This window comes from Rhinoderma darwinii, chromosome 3, assembly GCF_050947455.1.
Source record: "Rhinoderma darwinii isolate aRhiDar2 chromosome 3, aRhiDar2.hap1, whole genome shotgun sequence".
Classification (NCBI taxonomy): Eukaryota; Metazoa; Chordata; class Amphibia; order Anura; family Rhinodermatidae; genus Rhinoderma; species Rhinoderma darwinii.
In genome coordinates this window covers 389,074,511-389,093,456 of record NC_134689.1, presented here as the reverse complement: position 1 = coordinate 389,093,456, position 18,946 = coordinate 389,074,511, and the positions used below count along the sequence as shown (strand labels likewise).

The window sequence follows — 18,946 nt, the reverse complement described above, 5'->3', positions numbered from 1 at the left end:
TCCTTTCATGTATTGCAAAGCAAGTCGGAACCAGATAGAGGGGAAATATTTTCATGGAATCCGGAAATCATGTGAGGCAAATCAAATGGAAACCAGCTAATAACGAAATATTTTCATGTGATTGAGAACTCTTGTGAAGTTTTTACTTTTTTCCACAACACATTTTCGGAACAGGCTAAATCACATATTTCCAGATTTTTGCCATCTAGAACAAAGAGAACAAGCCGTAGATAAAATGTGTTGTGTATTTCCTGAAAATCCATGAATATTCTTAAACCTTGGGTAAATATCATTAAAAATAAGTAATCAAAGGGTTACTGCCGTGACCCGGATTCGGACCGGGGTTGCTGCGGCCACAACGCAGAGTACTAACCACTATACGATCACGGCAACATGTACGAGCCAGGTAGGAGTCGAACCTACAATCTTCTGATTCGTAGTCAGACGCGTTGTCCATTGCGCTACTGGCCCAGAAGCAACGAGTATTGTTGCTTATGCATCACATTTCTGGATCACCTCAAAACTTACACAAGGATCTGATTGCCATAAGTTCCTTTCATGTATTGCAAAGCAAGTCGGAACCAGATAGAGGGGAAATATTTTCATGGAATCCGGAAATCATGTGAGACAAATCAAATGGAAACCAGCTAATAACGAAATATTTTCATGTGATTGAGAACTCTTGTGAAGTTTTTACTTTTTTCCACAACACATTTTCGGAACAGGCTAAATCACATATTTCCAGATTTTTGCCATCTAGAACAAAGAGAACAAGCCGTAGATAAAATGTGTTGTGTATTTCCTGAAAATCCATGAATATTCTTAAACCTTGGGTAAATATCATTAAAAATAAGTAAGCAAAGGGTTACTGCCGTGACCCAGATTCGGACCGGGGTTGCTGCGGCCACAACGCAGAGTACTAACCACTATACGATCACGGCAACATGTACGAGCCAGGTAGGAGTCGAACCTACAATCTTCTGATTCGTAGTCAGACGCGTTGTCCATTGCGCCACTGGCCCAGATGCAATGAAGATTGTTGCTTATGCATCACATTTCTGGATCACCTCAAAACTTACACAAGGATCCGATTGCCATAAGTTCCTTTCATGTATTGCAAAGCAAGTCGGAACCAGATAGAGGGGAAATATTTTCATGGAATCCGGAAATCATGTGAGGCAAATCAAATGGAAACCAGCTAATAACGAAATATTTTCATGTGATTGAGAACTCTTGTGAAGTTTTTACTTTTTTCCACAACACATTTTCGGAACAGGCTAAATCACATATTTCCAGATTTTTGCCATCTAGAACAAAGAGAACAAGCCGTAGATAAAATGTGTTGTGTATTTCCTGAAAATCCATGAATATCCTTAAACCTTGGGTAAATATCATTAAAAATAAGTAAGCAAAGGGTTACTGCCGTGACCCGGATTCGGACCGGGGTTGCTGCGGCCACAACGCAGAGTACTAACCACTATACGATCACGGCAACATGTACGAGCCAGGTAGGAGTCGAACCTACAATCTTCTGATTCGTAGTCAGACGCGTTGTCCATTGCGCTACTGGCCCAGAAGCAACGAGTATTGTTGCTTATGCATCACATTTCTGGATCACCTCAAAACTTACACAAGGATCCGATTGCCATAAGTTCCTTTCATGTATTGCAAAGCAAGTCGGAACCAGATAGAGGGGAAATATTTTCATGGAATCCGGAAATCATGTGAGACAAATCAAATGGAAACCAGCTAATAACGAAATATTTTCATGTGATTGAGAACTCTTGTGAAGTTTTTACTTTTTTCCACAACACATTTTCGGAACAGGCTAAATCACATATTTCCAGATTTTTGCCATCTAGAACAAAGAGAACAAGCCGTAGATAAAATGTGTTGTGTATTTCCTGAAAATCCATGAATATTCTTAAACCTTGGGTAAATATCATTAAAAATAAGTAAGCAAAGGGTTACTGCCGTGACCCGGATTCGGACCGGGGTTGCTGCGGCCACAACGCAGAGTACTAACCACTATACGATCACGGCAACATGTACGAGCCAGGTAGGAGTTGAACCTACAATCTTCTGATTCGTAGTCAGACGCGTTGTCCATTGCGCCACTGGCCCAGATGCAATGAAGATTGTTGCTTATGCATCACATTTCTGGATCACCTCAAAACTTACACAAGGATCCGATTGCCATAAGTTCCTTTCATGTATTGCAAAGCAAGTCGGAACCAGATAGAGGGGAAATATTTTCATGGAATCCGGAAATCATGTGAGGCAAATCAAATGGAAACCAGCTAATAACGAAATATTTTCATGTGATTGAGAACTCTTGTGAAGTTTTTACTTTTTTCCACAACACATTTTCGGAACAGGCTAAATCACATATTTCCAGATTTTTGCCATCTAGAACAAAGAGAACAAGCCGTAGATAAAATGTGTTGTGTATTTCCTGAAAATCCATGAATATTCTTAAACCTTGGGTAAATATCATTAAAAATAAGTAATCAAAGGGTTACTGCCGTGACCCGGATTCGGACCGGGGTTGCTGCGGCCACAACGCAGAGTACTAACCACTATACGATCACGGCAACATGTACGAGCCAGGTAGGAGTCGAACCTACAATCTTCTGATTCGTAGTCAGACGCGTTGTCCATTGCGCCACTGGCCCAGATGCAATGAAGATTGTTGCTTATGCATCACATTTCTGGATCACCTCAAAACTTACACAAGGATCCGATTGCCATAAGTTCCTTTCATGTATTGCAAAGCAAGTCGGAACCAAATAGAGGGGAAATATTTTCATGGAATCCGGAAATCATGTGAGGCAAATCAAATGGAAACCAGCTAATAACGAAATATTTTCATGTGATTGAGAACTCTTGTGAAGTTTTTACTTTTTTCCACAACACATTTTCGGAACAGGCTAAATCACATATTTCCAGATTTTTGCCATCTAGAACAAAGAGAACAAGCCGTAGATAAAATGTGTTGTGTATTTCCTGAAAATCCATGAATATTCTTAAACCTTGGGTAAATATCATTAAAAATAAGTAATCAAAGGGTTACTGCCGTGACCCGGATTCGGACCGGGGTTGCTGCGGCCACAACGCAGAGTACTAACCACTATACGATCACGGCAACATGTACAAGCCAGGTAGGAGTCGAACCTACAATCTTCTGATTCGTAGTCAGACGCGTTGTCCATTGCGCCACTGGCCCAGATGCAATGAAGATTGTTGCTTATGCATCACATTTCTGGATCACCTCAAAACTTACACAAGGATCCGATTGCCATAAGTTCCTTTCATGTATTGCAAAGCAAGTCGGAACCAGATAGAGGGGAAATATTTTCATGGAATCCGGAAATCATGTGAGGCAAATCAAATGGAAACCAGCTAATAACGAAATATTTTCATGTGATTGAGAACTCTTGTGAAGTTTTTACTTTTTTCCACAACACATTTTCGGAACAGGCTAAATCACATATTTCCAGATTTTTGCCATCTAGAACAAAGAGAACAAGCCGTAGATAAAATGTGTTGTGTATTTCCTGAAAATCCATGAATATTCTTAAACCTTGGGTAAATATCATTAAAAATAAGTAATCAAAGGGTTACTGCCGTGACCCGGATTCGGACCGGGGTTGCTGCGGCCACAACGCAGAGTACTAACCACTATACGATCACGGCAACATGTACGAGCCAGGTAGGAGTCGAACCTACAATCTTCTGATTCGTAGTCAGACGCGTTGTCCATTGCGCTACTGGCCCAGAAGCAACGAGTATTGTTGCTTATGCATCACATTTCTGGATCACCTCAAAACTTACACAAGGATCCGATTGCCATAAGTTCCTTTCATGTATTGCAAAGCAAGTCGGAACCAAATAGAGGGGAAATATTTTCATGGAATCCGGAAATCATGTGAGGCAAATCAAATGGAAACCAGCTAATAACGAAATATTTTCATGTGATTGAGAACTCTTGTGAAGTTTTTACTTTTTTCCACAACACATTTTCGGAACAGGCTAAATCACATATTTCCAGATTTTTGCCATCTAGAACAAAGAGAACAAGCCGTAGATAAAATGTGTTGTGTATTTCCTGAAAATCCATGAATATTCTTAAACCTTGGGTAAATATCATTAAAAATAAGTAATCAAAGGGTTACTGCCGTGACCCGGATTCGGACCGGGGTTGCTGCGGCCACAACGCAGAGTACTAACCACTATACGATCACGGCAACATGTACGAGCCAGGTAGGAGTCGAACCTACAATCTTCTGATTCGTAGTCAGACGCGTTGTCCATTGCGCTACTGGCCCAGAAGCAACGAGTATTGTTGCTTATGCATCACATTTCTGGATCACCTCAAAACTTACACAAGGATCCGATTGCCATAAGTTCCTTTCATGTATTGCAAAGCAAGTCGGAACCAAATAGAGGGGAAATATTTTCATGGAATCCGGAAATCATGTGAGGCAAATCAAATGGAAACCAGCTAATAACGAAATATTTTCATGTGATTGAGAACTCTTGTGAAGTTTTTACTTTTTTCCACAACACATTTTCGGAACAGGCTAAATCACATATTTCCAGATTTTTGCCATCTAGAACAAAGAGAACAAGCCGTAGATAAAATGTGTTGTGTATTTCCTGAAAATCCATGAATATTCTTAAACCTTGGGTAAATATCATTAAAAATAAGTAATCAAAGGGTTACTGCCGTGACCCGGATTCGGACCGGGGTTGCTGCGGCCACAACGCAGAGTACTAACCACTATACGATCACGGCAACATGTACGAGCCAGGTAGGAGTCGAACCTACAATCTTCTGATTCGTAGTCAGACGCGTTGTCCATTGCGCCACTGGCCCAGATGCAATGAAGATTGTTGCTTATGCATCACATTTCTGGATCACCTCAAAACTTACACAAGGATCCGATTGCCATAAGTTCCTTTCATGTATTGCAAAGCAAGTCGGAACCAAATAGAGGGGAAATATTTTCATGGAATCCGGAAATCATGTGAGGCAAATCAAATGGAAACCAGCTAATAACGAAATATTTTCATGTGATTGAGAACTCTTGTGAAGTTTTTACTTTTTTCCACAACACATTTTCGGAACAGGCTAAATCACATATTTCCAGATTTTTGCCATCTAGAACAAAGAGAACAAGCCGTAGATAAAATGTGTTGTGTATTTCCTGAAAATCCATGAATATTCTTAAACCTTGGGTAAATATCATTAAAAATAAGTAATCAAAGGGTTACTGCCGTGACCCGGATTCGGACCGGGGTTGCTGCGGCCACAACGCAGAGTACTAACCACTATACGATCACGGCAACATGTACAAGCCAGGTAGGAGTCGAACCTACAATCTTCTGATTCGTAGTCAGACGCGTTGTCCATTGCGCCACTGGCCCAGATGCAATGAAGATTGTTGCTTATGCATCACATTTCTGGATCACCTCAAAACTTACACAAGGATCCGATTGCCATAAGTTCCTTTCATGTATTGCAAAGCAAGTCGGAACCAGATAGAGGGGAAATATTTTCATGGAATCCGGAAATCATGTGAGGCAAATCAAATGGAAACCAGCTAATAACGAAATATTTTCATGTGATTGAGAACTCTTGTGAAGTTTTTACTTTTTTCCACAACACATTTTCGGAACAGGCTAAATCACATATTTCCAGATTTTTGCCATCTAGAACAAAGAGAACAAGCCGTAGATAAAATGTGTTGTGTATTTCCTGAAAATCCATGAATATTCTTAAACCTTGGGTAAATATCATTAAAAATAAGTAATCAAAGGGTTACTGCCGTGACCCGGATTCGGACCGGGGTTGCTGCGGCCACAACGCAGAGTACTAACCACTATACGATCACGGCAACATGTACGAGCCAGGTAGGAGTCGAACCTACAATCTTCTGATTCGTAGTCAGACGCGTTGTCCATTGCGCTACTGGCCCAGAAGCAACGAGTATTGTTGCTTATGCATCACATTTCTGGATCACCTCAAAACTTACACAAGGATCCGATTGCCATAAGTTCCTTTCATGTATTGCAAAGCAAGTCGGAACCAAATAGAGGGGAAATATTTTCATGGAATCCGGAAATCATGTGAGGCAAATCAAATGGAAACCAGCTAATAACGAAATATTTTCATGTGATTGAGAACTCTTGTGAAGTTTTTACTTTTTTCCACAACACATTTTCGGAACAGGCTAAATCACATATTTCCAGATTTTTGCCATCTAGAACAAAGAGAACAAGCCGTAGATAAAATGTGTTGTGTATTTCCTGAAAATCCATGAATATTCTTAAACCTTGGGTAAATATCATTAAAAATAAGTAATCAAAGGGTTACTGCCGTGACCCGGATTCGGACCGGGGTTGCTGCGGCCACAACGCAGAGTACTAACCACTATACGATCACGGCAACATGTACAAGCCAGGTAGGAGTCGAACCTACAATCTTCTGATTCGTAGTCAGACGCGTTGTCCATTGCGCCACTGGCCCAGATGCAATGAAGATTGTTGCTTATGCATCACATTTCTGGATCACCTCAAAACTTACACAAGGATCCGATTGCCATAAGTTCCTTTCATGTATTGCAAAGCAAGTCGGAACCAGATAGAGGGGAAATATTTTCATGGAATCCGGAAATCATGTGAGGCAAATCAAATGGAAACCAGCTAATAACGAAATATTTTCATGTGATTGAGAACTCTTGTGAAGTTTTTACTTTTTTCCACAACACATTTTCGGAACAGGCTAAATCACATATTTCCAGATTTTTGCCATCTAGAACAAAGAGAACAAGCCGTAGATAAAATGTGTTGTGTATTTCCTGAAAATCCATGAATATTCTTAAACCTTGGGTAAATATCATTAAAAATAAGTAATCAAAGGGTTACTGCCGTGACCCGGATTCGGACCGGGGTTGCTGCGGCCACAACGCAGAGTACTAACCACTATACGATCACGGCAACATGTACGAGCCAGGTAGGAGTCGAACCTACAATCTTCTGATTCGTAGTCAGACGCGTTGTCCATTGCGCTACTGGCCCAGAAGCAACGAGTATTGTTGCTTATGCATCACATTTCTGGATCACCTCAAAACTTACACAAGGATCTGATTGCCATAAGTTCCTTTCATGTATTGCAAAGCAAGTCGGAACCAGATAGAGGGGAAATATTTTCATGGAATCCGGAAATCATGTGAGACAAATCAAATGGAAACCAGCTAATAACGAAATATTTTCATGTGATTGAGAACTCTTGTGAAGTTTTTACTTTTTTCCACAACACATTTTCGGAACAGGCTAAATCACATATTTCCAGATTTTTGCCATCTAGAACAAAGAGAACAAGCCGTAGATAAAATGTGTTGTGTATTTCCTGAAAATCCATGAATATTCTTAAACCTTGGGTAAATATCATTAAAAATAAGTAAGCAAAGGGTTACTGCCGTGACCCGGATTCGGACCGGGGTTGCTGCGGCCACAACGCAGAGTACTAACCACTATACGATCACGGCAACATGTACGAGCCAGGTAGGAGTCGAACCTACAATCTTCTGATTCGTAGTCAGACGCGTTGTCCATTGCGCTACTGGCCCAGAAGCAACGAGTATTGTTGCTTATGCATCACATTTCTGGATCACCTCAAAACTTACACAAGGATCCGATTGCCATAAGTTCCTTTCATGTATTGCAAAGCAAGTCGGAACCAGATAGAGGGGAAATATTTTCATGGAATCCGGAAATCATGTGAGACAAATCAAATGGAAACCAGCTAATAACGAAATATTTTCATGTGATTGAGAACTCTTGTGAAGTTTTTACTTTTTTCCACAACACATTTTCGGAACAGGCTAAATCACATATTTCCAGATTTTTGCCATCTAGAACAAAGAGAACAAGCCGTAGATAAAATGTGTTGTGTATTTCCTGAAAATCCATGAATATTCTTAAACCTTGGGTAAATATCATTAAAAATAATTAAGCAAAGGGTTACTGCCGTGACCCGGATTCGGACCGGGGTTGCTGCGGCCACAACGCAGAGTACTAACCACTATACGATCACGGCAACATGTACGAGCCAGGTAGGAGTTGAACCTACAATCTTCTGATTCGTAGTCAGACGCGTTGTCCATTGCGCCACTGGCCCAGATGCAATGAAGATTGTTGCTTATGCATCACATTTCTGGATCACCTCAAAACTTACACAAGGATCCGATTGCCATAAGTTCCTTTCATGTATTGCAAAGCAAGTCGGAACCAGATAGAGGGGAAATATTTTCATGGAATCCGGAAATCATGTGAGACAAATCAAATGGAAACCAGCTAATAACGAAATATTTTCATGTGATTGAGAACTCTTGTGAAGTTTTTACTTTTTTCCACAACACATTTTCGGAACAGGCTAAATCACATATTTCCAGATTTTTGCCATCTAGAACAAAGAGAACAAGCCGTAGATAAAATGTGTTGTGTATTTCCTGAAAATCCATGAATATTCTTAAACCTTGGGTAAATATCATTAAAAATAAGTAAGCAAAGGGTTACTGCCGTGACCCGGATTCGGACCGGGGTTGCTGCGGCCACAACGCAGAGTACTAACCACTATACGATCACGGCAACATGTACGAGCCAGGTAGGAGTCGAACCTACAATCTTCTGATTCGTAGTCAGACGCGTTGTCCATTGCGCTACTGGCCCAGAAGCAACGAGTATTGTTGCTTATGCATCACATTTCTGGATCACCTCAAAACTTACACAAGGATCCGATTGCCATAAGTTCCTTTCATGTATTGCAAAGCAAGTCGGAACCAGATAGAGGGGAAATATTTTCATGGAATCCGGAAATCATGTGAGACAAATCAAATGGAAACCAGCTAATAACGAAATATTTTCATGTGATTGAGAACTCTTGTGAAGTTTTTACTTTTTTCCACAACACATTTTCGGAACAGGCTAAATCACATATTTCCAGATTTTTGCCATCTAGAACAAAGAGAACAAGCCGTAGATAAAATGTGTTGTGTATTTCCTGAAAATCCATGAATATTCTTAAACCTTGGGTAAATATCATTAAAAATAAGTAAGCAAAGGGTTACTGCCGTGACCCGGATTCGGACCGGGGTTGCTGCGGCCACAACGCAGAGTACTAACCACTATACGATCACGGCAACATGTACGAGCCAGGTAGGAGTTGAACCTACAATCTTCTGATTCGTAGTCAGACGCGTTGTCCATTGCGCCACTGGCCCAGATGCAATGAAGATTGTTGCTTATGCATCACATTTCTGGATCACCTCAAAACTTACACAAGGATCCGATTGCCATAAGTTCCTTTCATGTATTGCAAAGCAAGTCGGAACCAGATAGAGGGGAAATATTTTCATGGAATCCGGAAATCATGTGAGGCAAATCAAATGGAAACCAGCTAATAACGAAATATTTTCATGTGATTGAGAACTCTTGTGAAGTTTTTACTTTTTTCCACAACACATTTTCGGAACAGGCTAAATCACATATTTCCAGATTTTTGCCATCTAGAACAAAGAGAACAAGCCGTAGATAAAATGTGTTGTGTATTTCCTGAAAATCCATGAATATTCTTAAACCTTGGGTAAATATCATTAAAAATAAGTAATCAAAGGGTTACTGCCGTGACCCGGATTCGGACCGGGGTTGCTGCGGCCACAACGCAGAGTACTAACCACTATACGATCACGGCAACATGTACGAGCCAGGTAGGAGTCGAACCTACAATCTTCTGATTCGTAGTCAGACGCGTTGTCCATTGCGCTACTGGCCCAGAAGCAACGAGTATTGTTGCTTATGCATCACATTTCTGGATCACCTCAAAACTTACACAAGGATCTGATTGCCATAAGTTCCTTTCATGTATTGCAAAGCAAGTCGGAACCAGATAGAGGGGAAATATTTTCATGGAATCCGGAAATCATGTGAGACAAATCAAATGGAAACCAGCTAATAACGAAATATTTTCATGTGATTGAGAACTCTTGTGAAGTTTTTACTTTTTTCCACAACACATTTTCGGAACAGGCTAAATCACATATTTCCAGATTTTTGCCATCTAGAACAAAGAGAACAAGCCGTAGATAAAATGTGTTGTGTATTTCCTGAAAATCCATGAATATTCTTAAACCTTGGGTAAATATCATTAAAAATAAGTAAGCAAAGGGTTACTGCCGTGACCCGGACTCGGACCGGGGTTGCTGCGGCCACAACGCAGAGTACTAACCACTATACGATCACGGCAACATGTACGAGCCAGGTAGGAGTCGAACCTACAATCTTCTGATTCGTAGTCAGACGCGTTGTCCATTGCGCTACTGGCCCAGAAGCAACGAGTATTGTTGCTTATGCATCACATTTCTGGATCACCTCAAAACTTACACAAGGATCTGATTGCCATAAGTTCCTTTCATGTATTGCAAAGCAAGTCGGAACCAGATAGAGGGGAAATATTTTCATGGAATCCGGAAATCATGTGAGACAAATCAAATGGAAACCAGCTAATAACGAAATATTTTCATGTGATTGAGAACTCTTGTGAAGTTTTTACTTTTTTCCACAACACATTTTCGGAACAGGCTAAATCACATATTTCCAGATTTTTGCCATCTAGAACAAAGAGAACAAGCCGTAGATAAAATGTGTTGTGTATTTCCTGAAAATCCATGAATATTCTTAAACCTTGGGTAAATATCATTAAAAATAAGTAAGCAAAGGGTTACTGCCGTGACCCGGATTCGGACCGGGGTTGCTGCGGCCACAACGCAGAGTACTAACCACTATACGATCACGGCAACATGTACGAGCCAGGTAGGAGTCGAACCTACAATCTTCTGATTCGTAGTCAGACGCGTTGTCCATTGCGCTACTGGCCCAGAAGCAACGAGTATTGTTGCTTATGCATCACATTTCTGGATCACCTCAAAACTTACACAAGGATCCGATTGCCATAAGTTCCTTTCATGTATTGCAAAGCAAGTCGGAACCAGATAGAGGGGAAATATTTTCATGGAATCCGGAAATCATGTGAGACAAATCAAATGGAAACCAGCTAATAACGAAATATTTTCATGTGATTGAGAACTCTTGTGAAGTTTTTACTTTTTTCCACAACACATTTTCGGAACAGGCTAAATCACATATTTCCAGATTTTTGCCATCTAGAACAAAGAACAAGCCGTAGATAAAATGTGTTGTGTATTTCCTGAAAATCCATGAATATTCTTAAACCTTGGGTAAATATCATTAAAAATAAGTAAGCAAAGGGTTACTGCCGTGACCCGGATTCGGACCGGGGTTGCTGCGGCCACAACGCAGAGTACTAACCACTATACGATCACGGCAACATGTACGAGCCAGGTAGGAGTTGAACCTACAATCTTCTGATTCGTAGTCAGACGCGTTGTCCATTGCGCCACTGGCCCAGATGCAATGACGATTGTTGCTTATGCATCACATTTCTGGATCACCTCAAAACTTACACAAGGATCCGATTGCCATAAGTTCCTTTCATGTATTGCAAAGCAAGTCGGAACCAGATAGAGGGGAAATATTTTCATGGAATCCGGAAATCATGTGAGACAAATCAAATGGAAACCAGCTAATAACGAAATATTTTCATGTGATTGAGAACTCTTGTGAAGTTTTTACTTTTTTCCACAACACATTTTCGGAACAGGCTAAATCACATATTTCCAGATTTTTGCCATCTAGAACAAAGAGAACAAGCCGTAGATAAAATGTGTTGTGTATTTCCTGAAAATCCATGAATATTCTTAAACCTTGGGTAAATATCATTAAAAATAAGTAAGCAAAGGGTTACTGCCGTGACCCGGACTCGGACCGGGGTTGCTGCGGCCACAACGCAGAGTACTAACCACTATACGATCACGGCAACATGTACGAGCCAGGTAGGAGTCGAACCTACAATCTTCTGATTCGTAGTCAGACGCGTTGTCCATTGCGCTACTGGCCCAGAAGCAACGAGTATTGTTGCTTATGCATCACATTTCTGGATCACCTCAAAACTTACACAAGGATCTGATTGCCATAAGTTCCTTTCATGTATTGCAAAGCAAGTCGGAACCAGATAGAGGGGAAATATTTTCATGGAATCCGGAAATCATGTGAGACAAATCAAATGGAAACCAGCTAATAACGAAATATTTTCATGTGATTGAGAACTCTTGTGAAGTTTTTACTTTTTTCCACAACACATTTTCGGAACAGGCTAAATCACATATTTCCAGATTTTTGCCATCTAGAACAAAGAGAACAAGCCGTAGATAAAATGTGTTGTGTATTTCCTGAAAATCCATGAATATTCTTAAACCTTGGGTAAATATCATTAAAAATAAGTAAGCAAAGGGTTACTGCCGTGACCCGGATTCGGACCGGGGTTGCTGCGGCCACAACGCAGAGTACTAACCACTATACGATCACGGCAACATGTACGAGCCAGGTAGGAGTCGAACCTACAATCTTCTGATTCGTAGTCAGACGCGTTGTCCATTGCGCTACTGGCCCAGAAGCAACGAGTATTGTTGCTTATGCATCACATTTCTGGATCACCTCAAAACTTACACAAGGATCCGATTGCCATAAGTTCCTTTCATGTATTGCAAAGCAAGTCGGAACCAGATAGAGGGGAAATATTTTCATGGAATCCGGAAATCATGTGAGACAAATCAAATGGAAACCAGCTAATAACGAAATATTTTCATGTGATTGAGAACTCTTGTGAAGTTTTTACTTTTTTCCACAACACATTTTCGGAACAGGCTAAATCACATATTTCCAGATTTTTGCCATCTAGAACAAAGAACAAGCCGTAGATAAAATGTGTTGTGTATTTCCTGAAAATCCATGAATATTCTTAAACCTTGGGTAAATATCATTAAAAATAAGTAAGCAAAGGGTTACTGCCGTGACCCGGATTCGGACCGGGGTTGCTGCGGCCACAACGCAGAGTACTAACCACTATACGATCACGGCAACATGTACGAGCCAGGTAGGAGTTGAACCTACAATCTTCTGATTCGTAGTCAGACGCGTTGTCCATTGCGCCACTGGCCCAGATGCAATGACGATTGTTGCTTATGCATCACATTTCTGGATCACCTCAAAACTTACACAAGGATCCGATTGCCATAAGTTCCTTTCATGTATTGCAAAGCAAGTCGGAACCAGATAGAGGGGAAATATTTTCATGGAATCCGGAAATCATGTGAGGCAAATCAAATGGAAACCAGCTAATAACGAAATATTTTCATGTGATTGAGAACTCTTGTGAAGTTTTTACTTTTTTCCACAACACATTTTCGGAACAGGCTAAATCACATATTTCCAGATTTTTGCCATCTAGAACAAAGAGAACAAGCCGTAGATAAAATGTGTTGTGTATTTCCTGAAAATCCATGAATATTCTTAAACCTTGGGTAAATATCATTAAAAATAAGTAATCAAAGGGTTACTGCCGTGACCCGGATTCGGACCGGGGTTGCTGCGGCCACAACGCAGAGTACTAACCACTATACGATCACGGCAACATGTACGAGCCAGGTAGGAGTCGAACCTACAATCTTCTGATTCGTAGTCAGACGCGTTGTCCATTGCGCTACTGGCCCAGAAGCAACGAGTATTGTTGCTTATGCATCACATTTCTGGATCACCTCAAAACTTACACAAGGATCCGATTGCCATAAGTTCCTTTCATGTATTGCAAAGCAAGTCGGAACCAAATAGAGGGGAAATATTTTCATGGAATCCGGAAATCATGTGAGGCAAATCAAATGGAAACCAGCTAATAACGAAATATTTTCATGTGATTGAGAACTCTTGTGAAGTTTTTACTTTTTTCCACAACACATTTTCGGAACAGGCTAAATCACATATTTCCAGATTTTTGCCATCTAGAACAAAGAGAACAAGCCGTAGATAAAATGTGTTGTGTATTTCCTGAAAATCCATGAATATTCTTAAACCTTGGGTAAATATCATTAAAAATAAGTAATCAAAGGGTTACTGCCGTGACCCGGATTCGGACCGGGGTTGCTGCGGCCACAACGCAGAGTACTAACCACTATACGATCACGGCAACATGTACGAGCCAGGTAGGAGTCGAACCTACAATCTTCTGATTCGTAGTCAGACGCGTTGTCCATTGCGCCACTGGCCCAGATGCAATGAAGATTGTTGCTTATGCATCACATTTCTGGATCACCTCAAAACTTACACAAGGATCCGATTGCCATAAGTTCCTTTCATGTATTGCAAAGCAAGTCGGAACCAAATAGAGGGGAAATATTTTCATGGAATCCGGAAATCATGTGAGGCAAATCAAATGGAAACCAGCTAATAACGAAATATTTTCATGTGATTGAGAACTCTTGTGAAGTTTTTACTTTTTTCCACAACACATTTTCGGAACAGGCTAAATCACATATTTCCAGATTTTTGCCATCTAGAACAAAGAGAACAAGCCGTAGATAAAATGTGTTGTGTATTTCCTGAAAATCCATGAATATTCTTAAACCTTGGGTAAATATCATTAAAAATAAGTAATCAAAGGGTTACTGCCGTGACCCGGATTCGGACCGGGGTTGCTGCGGCCACAACGCAGAGTACTAACCACTATACGATCACGGCAACATGTACGAGCCAGGTAGGAGTCGAACCTACAATCTTCTGATTCGTAGTCAGACGCGTTGTCCATTGCGCCACTGGCCCAGATGCAATGAAGATTGTTGCTTATGCATCACATTTCTGGATCACCTCAAAACTTACACAAGGATCCGATTGCCATAAGTTCCTTTCATGTATTGCAAAGCAAGTCGGAACCAGATAGAGGGGAAATATTTTCATGGAATCCGGAAATCATGTGAGGCAAATCAAATGGAAACCAGCTAATAACGAAATATTTTCATGTGATTGAGAACTCTTGTGAAGTTTTTACTTTTTTCCACAACACATTTTCGGAACAGGCTAAATCACATATTTCCAGATTTTTGCCATCTAGAACAAAGAGAACAAGCCGTAGATAAAATGTGTTGTGTATTTCCTGAAAATCCATGAATATTCTTAAACCTTGGGTAAATATCATTAAAAATAAGTAATCAAAGGGTTACTGCCGTGACCCGGATTCGGACCGGGGTTGCTGCGGCCACAACGCAGAGTACTAACCACTATACGATCACGGCAACATGTACGAGCCAGGTAGGAGTCGAACCTACAATCTTCTGATTCGTAGTCAGACGCGTTGTCCATTGCGCTACTGGCCCAGAAGCAACGAGTATTGTTGCTTATGCATCACATTTCTGGATCACCTCAAAACTTACACAAGGATCCGATTGCCATAAGTTCCTTTCATGTATTGCAAAGCAAGTCGGAACCAAATAGAGGGGAAATATTTTCATGGAATCCGGAAATCATGTGAGGCAAATCAAATGGAAACCAGCTAATAACGAAATATTTTCATGTGATTGAGAACTCTTGTGAAGTTTTTACTTTTTTCCACAACACATTTTCGGAACAGGCTAAATCACATATTTCCAGATTTTTGCCATCTAGAACAAAGAGAACAAGCCGTAGATAAAATGTGTTGTGTATTTCCTGAAAATCCATGAATATTCTTAAACCTTGGGTAAATATCATTAAAAATAAGTAATCAAAGGGTTACTGCCGTGACCCGGATTCGGACCGGGGTTGCTGCGGCCACAACGCAGAGTACTAACCACTATACGATCACGGCAACATGTACGAGCCAGGTAGGAGTCGAACCTACAATCTTCTGATTCGTAGTCAGACGCGTTGTCCATTGCGCCACTGGCCCAGATGCAATGAAGATTGTTGCTTATGCATCACATTTCTGGATCACCTCAAAACTTACACAAGGATCCGATTGCCATAAGTTCCTTTCATGTATTGCAAAGCAAGTCGGAACCAGATAGAGGGGAAATATTTTCATGGAATCCGGAAATCATGTGAGGCAAATCAAATGGAAACCAGCTAATAACGAAATATTTTCATGTGATTGAGAACTCTTGTGAAGTTTTTACTTTTTTCCACAACACATTTTCGGAACAGGCTAAATCACATATTTCCAGATTTTTGCCATCTAGAACAAAGAGAACAAGCCGTAGATAAAATGTGTTGTGTATTTCCTGAAAATCCATGAATATTCTTAAACCTTGGGTAAATATCATTAAAAATAAGTAATCAAAGGGTTACTGCCGTGACCCGGATTCGGACCGGGGTTGCTGCGGCCACAACGCAGAGTACTAACCACTATACGATCACGGCAACATGTACGAGCCAGGTAGGAGTCGAACCTACAATCTTCTGATTCGTAGTCAGACGCGTTGTCCATTGCGCTACTGGCCCAGAAGCAACGAGTATTGTTGCTTATGCATCACATTTCTGGATCACCTCAAAACTTACACAAGGATCCGATTGCCATAAGTTCCTTTCATGTATTGCAAAGCAAGTCGGAACCAGATAGAGGGGAAATATTTTCATGGAATCCGGAAATCATGTGAGACAAATCAAATGGAAACCAGCTAATAACGAAATATTTTCATGTGATTGAGAACTCTTGTGAAGTTTTTACTTTTTTCCACAACACATTTTCGGAACAGGCTAAATCACATATTTCCAGATTTTTGCCATCTAGAACAAAGAGAACAAGCCGTAGATAAAATGTGTTGTGTATTTCCTGAAAATCCATGAATATTCTTAAACCTTGGGTAAATATCATTAAAAATAAGTAAGCAAAGGGTTACTGCCGTGACCCGGATTCGGACCGGGGTTGCTGCGGCCACAACGCAGAGTACTAACCACTATACGATCACGGCAACATGTACGAGCCAGGTAGGAGTCGAACCTACAATCTTCTGATTCGTAGTCAGACGCGTTGTCCATTGCGCTACTGGCCCAGAAGCAACGAGTATTGTTGCTTATGCATCACATTTCTGGATCACCTCAAAACTTACACAAGGATCCGATTGCCATAAGTTCCTTTCATGTATTGCAAAGCAAGTCGGAACCAGATAGAGGGGAAATATTTTCATGGAATCCGGAAATCATGTGAGGCAAATCAAATGTAAACCAGCTAATAACGAAATATTTTCATGTGATTGAGAACTCTTGTGAAGTTTTTACTTTTTTCCACAACACATTTTCGGAACAGGCTAAATCACATATTTCCAGATTTTTGCCATCTAGAACAAAGAGAACAAGCCGTAGATAAAATGTGTTGTGTATTTCCTGAAAATCCATGAATATTCTTAAACCTTGGGTAAATATCATTAAAAATAAGTAATCAAAGGGTTACTGCCGTGACCCGGATTCGGACCGGGGTTGCTGCGGCCACAACGCAGAGTACTAACCACTATACGATCACGGCAACATGTACGAGCCAGGTAGGAGTCGAACCTACAATCTTCTGATTCGTAGTGAGACGCGTTGTCCATTGCGCTACTGGCCCAGAAGCAACGAGTATTGTTGCTTATGCATCACATTTCTGGATCACCTCAAAACTTACACAAGGATCCGATTGCCATAAGTTCCTTTCATGTATTGCAAAGCAAGTCGGAACCAGATAGAGGGGAAATATTTTCATGGAATCTGGAAATCATGTGAGGCAAATCAAATGGAAACCAGCTAATAACGAAATATTTTCATGTGATTGAGAACTCTTGTGAAGTTTTTACTTTTTTCCACAACACATTTTCGGAACAGGCTAAATCACATATTTCCAGATTTTTGCCATCTAGAACAAAGAGAACAAGCCGTAGATAAAATGTGTTGTGTATTTCCTGAAAATCCATGAATATTCTTAAACCTTGGGTAAATATCATTAAAAATAAGTAAGCAAAGGGTTACTGCCGTGACCCGGATTCGGACCGGGGTTGCTGCGGCCACAACGCAGAGTACTAACCACTATACGATCACGGCAACATGTACGAGCCAGGTAGGAGTCGAACCTACAATCTTCTGATTCGTAGTCAGACGCGTTCTCCATTGCGCCACTGGCCCAGATGCAACGAGGATTGTTGCTTATGCATCACATTTCTGGATCACCTCAAAACTTACACAAGGATCCGATTGCCATAAGTTCCTTTCATGTATTGCAAAGCAAGTCGGAACCAGATAGAGGGGAAATATTTTCATGGAATCCGGAAATCATGTGAGGCAAATCAAATGGAAACCAGCTAATAACGAAATATTTTCATGTGATTGAGAACTCTTGTGAAGTTTTTACTTTTTTCCACAACACATTTTCGGAACAGGCTAAATCACATATTTCCAGATTTTTGCCATCTAGAACAAAGAGAACAAGCCGTAGATAAAATGTGTTGTGTATTTCCTGAAAATCCATGAATATTCTTAAACCTTGGGTAAATATCATTAAAAATAAGTAATCAAAGGGTTACTGCCGTGACCCGGATTCGGACCGGGGTTGCGTCGGCCACAACGCAGAGTACTAACCACTATACGATCACGGCAACATGTACGAGCCAGGTAGGAGTCGAACCTACAATCTTCTGATTCGTAGTCAGACGCGTTGTCCATTGCGCTACTGGCCCAGAAGCAACGAGTATTGTTGCTTATGCATCACATTTCTGGATCACCTCAAAACTTACACAAGGATCCGATTGCCATAAGTTCCTTTCATGTATTGCAAAGCAAGTCGGAACCAGATAGAGGGGAAATATTTTCATGGAATCCGGAAATCATGTGAGGCAAATCAAATGGAAACCAGCTAATAACGAAATATTTTCATGTGATTGAGAACTCTTGTGAAGTTTTTACTTTTTTCCACAACACATTTTCGGAACAGGCTAAATCACATATTTCCAGATTTTTGCCATCTAGAACAAAG

General features: G+C 40.7%; 27 non-coding genes across 27 annotated transcripts; all 27 read right to left on the bottom strand.

Moving 5' to 3' along the window:
* Window positions 1–398: 398 nt before the first annotated feature.
* TRNAR-ACG (transfer RNA arginine (anticodon ACG)) lies at window positions 399–471 on the bottom strand. The gene has a single exon. It is a non-coding gene; the product is annotated as a tRNA-Arg (tRNA).
* A 478-nt stretch (window positions 472–949) lies between these two features.
* Window positions 950–1,022, bottom strand: TRNAR-ACG (transfer RNA arginine (anticodon ACG)). The gene has a single exon. It is a non-coding gene; the product is annotated as a tRNA-Arg (tRNA).
* Window positions 1,023–1,500: 478 nt separating this feature from the next.
* TRNAR-ACG (transfer RNA arginine (anticodon ACG)) lies at window positions 1,501–1,573 on the bottom strand. Its single transcript has one exon. It is a non-coding gene; the product is annotated as a tRNA-Arg (tRNA).
* A 478-nt stretch (window positions 1,574–2,051) lies between these two features.
* TRNAR-ACG (transfer RNA arginine (anticodon ACG)) lies at window positions 2,052–2,124 on the bottom strand. The gene has a single exon. It is a non-coding gene; the product is annotated as a tRNA-Arg (tRNA).
* Window positions 2,125–2,602: 478 nt separating this feature from the next.
* TRNAR-ACG (transfer RNA arginine (anticodon ACG)) lies at window positions 2,603–2,675 on the bottom strand. The gene has a single exon. It is a non-coding gene; the product is annotated as a tRNA-Arg (tRNA).
* Window positions 2,676–3,704: 1,029 nt separating this feature from the next.
* TRNAR-ACG (transfer RNA arginine (anticodon ACG)) lies at window positions 3,705–3,777 on the bottom strand. Its single transcript has one exon. It is a non-coding gene; the product is annotated as a tRNA-Arg (tRNA).
* Window positions 3,778–4,255: 478 nt separating this feature from the next.
* Window positions 4,256–4,328, bottom strand: TRNAR-ACG (transfer RNA arginine (anticodon ACG)). The gene has a single exon. It is a non-coding gene; the product is annotated as a tRNA-Arg (tRNA).
* A 478-nt stretch (window positions 4,329–4,806) lies between these two features.
* TRNAR-ACG (transfer RNA arginine (anticodon ACG)) lies at window positions 4,807–4,879 on the bottom strand. The gene has a single exon. It is a non-coding gene; the product is annotated as a tRNA-Arg (tRNA).
* Window positions 4,880–5,908: 1,029 nt separating this feature from the next.
* On the bottom strand, window positions 5,909–5,981 carry TRNAR-ACG (transfer RNA arginine (anticodon ACG)). Its single transcript has one exon. It is a non-coding gene; the product is annotated as a tRNA-Arg (tRNA).
* A 1,029-nt stretch (window positions 5,982–7,010) lies between these two features.
* On the bottom strand, window positions 7,011–7,083 carry TRNAR-ACG (transfer RNA arginine (anticodon ACG)). The gene has a single exon. It is a non-coding gene; the product is annotated as a tRNA-Arg (tRNA).
* Window positions 7,084–7,561: 478 nt separating this feature from the next.
* TRNAR-ACG (transfer RNA arginine (anticodon ACG)) lies at window positions 7,562–7,634 on the bottom strand. The gene has a single exon. It is a non-coding gene; the product is annotated as a tRNA-Arg (tRNA).
* A 478-nt stretch (window positions 7,635–8,112) lies between these two features.
* On the bottom strand, window positions 8,113–8,185 carry TRNAR-ACG (transfer RNA arginine (anticodon ACG)). Its single transcript has one exon. It is a non-coding gene; the product is annotated as a tRNA-Arg (tRNA).
* A 478-nt stretch (window positions 8,186–8,663) lies between these two features.
* Window positions 8,664–8,736, bottom strand: TRNAR-ACG (transfer RNA arginine (anticodon ACG)). The gene has a single exon. It is a non-coding gene; the product is annotated as a tRNA-Arg (tRNA).
* A 1,029-nt stretch (window positions 8,737–9,765) lies between these two features.
* Window positions 9,766–9,838, bottom strand: TRNAR-ACG (transfer RNA arginine (anticodon ACG)). The gene has a single exon. It is a non-coding gene; the product is annotated as a tRNA-Arg (tRNA).
* A 478-nt stretch (window positions 9,839–10,316) lies between these two features.
* TRNAR-ACG (transfer RNA arginine (anticodon ACG)) lies at window positions 10,317–10,389 on the bottom strand. The gene has a single exon. It is a non-coding gene; the product is annotated as a tRNA-Arg (tRNA).
* Window positions 10,390–10,867: 478 nt separating this feature from the next.
* Window positions 10,868–10,940, bottom strand: TRNAR-ACG (transfer RNA arginine (anticodon ACG)). The gene has a single exon. It is a non-coding gene; the product is annotated as a tRNA-Arg (tRNA).
* A 1,027-nt stretch (window positions 10,941–11,967) lies between these two features.
* TRNAR-ACG (transfer RNA arginine (anticodon ACG)) lies at window positions 11,968–12,040 on the bottom strand. Its single transcript has one exon. It is a non-coding gene; the product is annotated as a tRNA-Arg (tRNA).
* Window positions 12,041–12,518: 478 nt separating this feature from the next.
* Window positions 12,519–12,591, bottom strand: TRNAR-ACG (transfer RNA arginine (anticodon ACG)). Its single transcript has one exon. It is a non-coding gene; the product is annotated as a tRNA-Arg (tRNA).
* A 1,027-nt stretch (window positions 12,592–13,618) lies between these two features.
* TRNAR-ACG (transfer RNA arginine (anticodon ACG)) lies at window positions 13,619–13,691 on the bottom strand. The gene has a single exon. It is a non-coding gene; the product is annotated as a tRNA-Arg (tRNA).
* A 478-nt stretch (window positions 13,692–14,169) lies between these two features.
* On the bottom strand, window positions 14,170–14,242 carry TRNAR-ACG (transfer RNA arginine (anticodon ACG)). Its single transcript has one exon. It is a non-coding gene; the product is annotated as a tRNA-Arg (tRNA).
* A 478-nt stretch (window positions 14,243–14,720) lies between these two features.
* Window positions 14,721–14,793, bottom strand: TRNAR-ACG (transfer RNA arginine (anticodon ACG)). The gene has a single exon. It is a non-coding gene; the product is annotated as a tRNA-Arg (tRNA).
* A 478-nt stretch (window positions 14,794–15,271) lies between these two features.
* Window positions 15,272–15,344, bottom strand: TRNAR-ACG (transfer RNA arginine (anticodon ACG)). Its single transcript has one exon. It is a non-coding gene; the product is annotated as a tRNA-Arg (tRNA).
* A 478-nt stretch (window positions 15,345–15,822) lies between these two features.
* On the bottom strand, window positions 15,823–15,895 carry TRNAR-ACG (transfer RNA arginine (anticodon ACG)). Its single transcript has one exon. It is a non-coding gene; the product is annotated as a tRNA-Arg (tRNA).
* Window positions 15,896–16,373: 478 nt separating this feature from the next.
* On the bottom strand, window positions 16,374–16,446 carry TRNAR-ACG (transfer RNA arginine (anticodon ACG)). The gene has a single exon. It is a non-coding gene; the product is annotated as a tRNA-Arg (tRNA).
* A 478-nt stretch (window positions 16,447–16,924) lies between these two features.
* Window positions 16,925–16,997, bottom strand: TRNAR-ACG (transfer RNA arginine (anticodon ACG)). The gene has a single exon. It is a non-coding gene; the product is annotated as a tRNA-Arg (tRNA).
* A 1,029-nt stretch (window positions 16,998–18,026) lies between these two features.
* Window positions 18,027–18,099, bottom strand: TRNAR-ACG (transfer RNA arginine (anticodon ACG)). The gene has a single exon. It is a non-coding gene; the product is annotated as a tRNA-Arg (tRNA).
* Window positions 18,100–18,577: 478 nt separating this feature from the next.
* On the bottom strand, window positions 18,578–18,650 carry TRNAR-ACG (transfer RNA arginine (anticodon ACG)). The gene has a single exon. It is a non-coding gene; the product is annotated as a tRNA-Arg (tRNA).
* Window positions 18,651–18,946: the final 296 nt, after the last annotated feature.